Consider the following 5,476-nt stretch of genomic DNA (forward strand, 5'->3'; position numbering starts at 1 on the left):
CATTTAAAAAAATCTCGGCTATGCTTAATGATTGATCTGAAGAATAATTTAACGTTTCTCAATGTAAAGTCGACGAAGTGACGCAAATTTAAAATCGACCTCCCTCGAAGACTTAAGTTTTTCAATGTTTTCAAGTACATTTCACTTAAGAATTAATATGGTACCTAAGACTAGATCACTTTATCAGAACAATTTTTATAATTTTGGAAGTTCAACAGGATTTTATACCATCATTTTTTATTTTAAATATATGGATAAGATCGGATGGTAATTATGAATCCTTTTCTATCATTAATGATGCTTTTCTAGTGGATTTAGTAAGCTGCTAGAGAAAATTACTGGAAAAAGTTTTTAATGTTGAAAAATAGCTTTTATTGTAGCTTCAATGCGGGTTTCAAATGGTTCTCAATGCGTTCTTCATACAACCTTTTTGCAGTAAATAAATGTGGAAGAGCTTCGAGAATACACCCTTTAGAACCTTCTTTAGGGTGAGTCAACTAGACAAATTCAAGTCTTTATGAGATTTTGGTGGATGCATCAAAAGAAAAGCAGCCTTGACCAGGGTTTTATGAATGTTGTTTTATAGTAACTTCCCAAGTAACATTTTAAGTTTTATGAAATACTACAAAGCAACTATAAAACAACATTCATAAACCCTGGTCAAGGCTATTTTGTCATTAATGCATCCACCAAAACCTCATTAATACTAGAATATGTCTAGTTGTTCCACCCTGGAGAAGGTTTTGAAGGGTGTATTCTCGAAGTTCTTCAAAATTGATTTACTGCAAAAAGTTGTACGACGAACGCATGGAGAACCATTTGAAAGCTACAATAAAAGCTATTTAGTAACAATAAAAACCCTTTCCGAGCCATTTCCCCTAGCCGCATGCTGAATCCACTAGGAAAGCATCAATCAAGATAGAAAAGGATTTAGGGTAAACGCTCCTATAGTTGCGGTACGTTAGAAGCGTTAGGTTCCTATAGTTGTGTATTGAGTCTCCATGCACAACTATAGGAACCTAACGCTTCTAACGTACCGCAACAATAGGACCGTTTCCCCTATGAATCCGATCTTATCAAAATAATTAAAATAGAAACTGATGGTATAAAAATCTTGTTGAACATCCAAATTTATTACAATAGTTCTCATTAAGTGGCCTAGTTTTAAGTCCATATTAAATTTTATGTAAAATGTACGTGAAAACATCGAAAAAGTTAAGCCCACCCTCGTAAAACGTCGATTTGACTAATTATTTAACATTAAAAAATATATATTCTTCAGATCGAGCTAGGCCGAGATTTTTTTTATTATTTTCGCATTTAAATGTTTGCTCATTGCTAAATTTACCAAAATATAGTTATATCTAAGGAAATATTGATTGAAAATCGAAGATTGTAAAAAACAAGCAAACTAATTGTAACGCCATGTGGCATAAAAGTTGATTTTCAAGGGTGAAAAAGTTGTTTTGCTTTCAAGAATTCATTAACAAATTAATAAGGTTTTAAAATGGCTTTTATGAAGAAAACTTGTAGACTTAATTGTATTTATCTAAAGCCATGTTGCTTTATCCTAACCCGTTCAGATTTATGGCAGCATTTATGGAGGCAAAGTTGCCTGCAAAAAGTTAAACGTCAAAGTTTGTTTATCTTTCGATAGTTGCGCTGTGAGATCCAGGATTCTTCCAGGCGATTTTCTCCCGATAGATTGGTAGCAGTTACTCATATAGTTTGCGATACTGTTTAACAACATTTCGCATTTCGAACAGCTGGAAGCGCAATCGTTCCTGAAAAAGATCCCCTTCTTCCGGATGGTTACAGAAGTGCACCATCCAATGATGCAGAGATGTACGGTTGAATTAAATTTTCGAAGAGTCTTTCGCCGAATAAAGTCGCTGCTTTGAATCGGAAACCAGCTAATCTCCGCTAACTAACAGTTTCAGTGGTTTGCTGTCGGTTGTTATTTCGATTGTCATCGCAAGATCTGGAGAAGGCTGGTATGTTTTTCAACTTTAGACAATGTTTTATGAGTTCGAGGGCCCGCTCACTTTACTCTTCTCCGACAGATGGTCAGTCGTTGGTGGTGTGCTGGTTCTTCTAAAGAAGTAAATTTATCTGAAATTGACTTGATTTTTTCATACTACTTCGTCAATCCTTCAAGATTTCCTTGTCATAAAGTTGGCATTTATTAACTATGAGGAACCATCTTTGTAGCTCAATTTGTAAACAAAGTAATTGGGGAATTAATGATGCACTTTAAAAAGGCTAAAAAGCAACAATTAATGCTTTTTTTCCCTAAGGCCAAACCTAATTGTTTTATGGTTGCTTTTATAATGATAGAACACGTTTATAAAGTATTTTATCATGACATTAATAAACAATTGCTAATGACGTTTATGCTTGAATAACAGAACAGTTTTAATGAGGGATTGATAACTGTTTTAAATTTATTTTTAAAACAAGACAGTTTTTGACTTTCTTGCCAGACTATAAAAAGTTTTTAAAACAGCAAAAAGCTGATTTACTAAGCAGAAATATTTTACACTTTAAATTGCTATATTTAAATTAAATGGATTGTTCATTGCCGTTATAAAACCATCATAAATCAGAGTGGATGCTAAATGGTTACTGAATTGTTACTTGGGTTTGTAGTATTCCATAAATCTAAAAATGTTGCTTGCTTTATTACTGAACCATACGCACAATCTTAGAGGAGCAACACAGACAAACAGGCATTAATTTTTTTTTTTTTTCATTGTAAACTGCCGTCACTAAACCACTCAGGAAAATACTTGGTCTATCATACTGAAAATATGGGCAAAGTATCATCCAAATAGAAGATGGTCGAGCACGATTTCAGGTTTTTTCAGCTCATTCTGGATGGAATCCCTCTCACTGAGCTAAACCAGCCTCAGGCTGAAAGTTTCCAGATAAAAAAAAATGCTATCGTAGACTGCTCAATAAAATGCCATGGATAGTAAGCTCGATGAACAACATGCGAGTTTAGTTCTATTCCCATCCCGAACAGGTCACGAAGGTCTCAAGAGTGTTAAAGTGACAATAATATAAAATAATACTCAACGTCGGTTCCAAACTTTACTACCCCTGTTTATGAAAACATTAGAAAGACAGAGTAAAGGAGTCAAATAACACAAAAGTAAGTAAATGAGAGCCACTGAATACTTTTATTTTTTCGTGCAGAAAGTCTCGTGCGTATATAGTATACATACTTACTATATACGCTTAGTGTGAACAAAAATAATATCGTAAACACCTTCTCTCAGAAGCACTACCGCAAACTTGCTGTAGATTACTTTTAGACTAATAAAATTCGTGGGTAGGAGAGAACAGTGCATAATGCACGCCTTAGATAAAATGGCCACGCGGGGTTTTTCGTCGCATTCCCATTACTATTTTTGGACTTTTATGTGCCGAAATGCTAGTTTATGTACTGAACTAGTAATGCTACTCATTAAATTCAAGAATTGATCATGGGAAAGTTATGAAAACCCGTACGGGGTCATTTTACCCCAGGGGTATGTTTTGGACTGTACTACCCTATCTATTTATGGTCTCCCAAGGGTTCAAAAACAGCTCTCAAATAAACCAAATAACTGATGGTGCCAGTTTAAGGGCTTTTTACCACTCCTTCTGCGTGTGTGGAAGCCGGTTTTGTTTCGGTGGAGATATGGCCAAAAAACTACATTTTTAAAAAAGTTTCGAAGAAGGTTACAAACACACAAGTGTAGAAATCAACAAACCAAGGTGAACCCATATATACTGTTAAGAAAATGCGGGCACACGATCTGAACACCCAGATTCTGAATAAAAAATCAGACTGCTTCTAGATGGATGATGAAACTAACAATATGGTGGACCGCCAGGAGCTTCCAGGACAACTTTGCTTTCTAGAAGAGCTAAAAAGCACTCCTTAATTGTGACCAATCGAAAAAAAATATTGGTTCATCATGAAGCAAACGCTTGGAAAACTAAATTTAATAAAACCAATATTCTTCATTCCTTTCTTGAAAGATAAAAACAAAATAACGCTGATGAATGAGTTTGAGAAGGGTATACATATCGCTTGAAAAATCGACTTTTGATCCGAGGCCCGGATGGTCGACTCAGCTCGACGAGGTCAGAAAATGGCTGTGTGTGTATGTATGTACCACTGAACCCAATTGAACGAAACATCCACCAACTGAAAGGTCCCATCAAACGCATTTGAATAATTTGGAATCAATCATTTGATTCCATATTCCATATATATGACCGGAACATGATCCGATATGTATGGGCCATCCGACATGAAACGAATAAAACTCATCATGTAAAATAATAAATGACATAAGAAAGCAAAACCAGTTCAATATTAGTCTTTTGGAGTACCCAGGACCATGCTGGTCACATCCGGCCATGTTTCGGTAACCCCCGGAATAGTGGCTAGTTTCGCGATACCTCATATTACATGCGAATTCATCAATTTTGCCGGAATTTATATGAGTAAGAAATGTCAGGTCTCACTATAGGTGGATTAATACAGATTTTTATCAAGGATGATACTGATTTAATCAATCACCCTTAATTTTTCATCGAGGTTTATTATATGTGTCTCTTTTATGCATACTAGGAATATTTTGTCATAAATTGGGATTTCTTCCCGAAAGCCTTAAATAATTCAACTAATTTACCATGCAAACTAATGATCCCAATGTCTTTTTGCATATAGAATTATTTGCTGGGTAAGGGGCGATTCAAATATGACGTCTACTCTCAGAGGGGGAGAGGGGAAAGGTAGTCCTAAAATTTGTGAAAGTACGTGTAATGGCTATGGGAAAAAGCGTGATATGAGGTAGAAAACGCGGAGGGGAGGTTGTAAAATATCTAAAAACCAGTGGATGCCACATTTGAATCGCAACAAGAGTGTTTACACTTATACATTTAAAGTCTACGTTCATTTACCTTCCCTTTCGAGGCTTAATGTCCATCGATGAGACCTCAGCAGCTGTACAATGTTATTTCATCTAGCGCAGCCATCTCTAGCTTTTACGTTTCAACCTGGTTTACCTACTGCTCTGGAATGATCATAAAGGACTTTTATGAACTTTACTGTCGATAAGAATTGCTTGTGCATGTTTATAGTCGTTTACATGCCTGTGTTTTTTATATTTATGATATAAATGATATTTTATTTTGTAATTCATACTTCGAAATCAATTTCCCAAAAAATTATCAGAATGTTATCAGAGCTTGCTCGAAATAATTTCAAACTCCAGCGCCTATATGGAAATCTCGACAGTAATTTAATTGAACAGTCGAATTTGCCCAATGAATCGAGTAAACGACAAATCATCATTATTAGAGCCGATTGTTCAAATTCCTTTCTTTTTTTTCGTAAATTTAAAAATACTGAAAAAAAATTTTTTTATGATAATAGAATTTGAAATATTTACCAATCATACTTTACTAAACTACCTAC

Source organism: Ochlerotatus camptorhynchus, unplaced genomic scaffold (assembly GCF_037179485.1).
Source record: "Ochlerotatus camptorhynchus isolate MF236.1 unplaced genomic scaffold, CSIRO-AGI_Acam_v1.1 ptg000867l, whole genome shotgun sequence".
Classification (NCBI taxonomy): Eukaryota; Metazoa; Arthropoda; class Insecta; order Diptera; family Culicidae; genus Ochlerotatus; species Ochlerotatus camptorhynchus.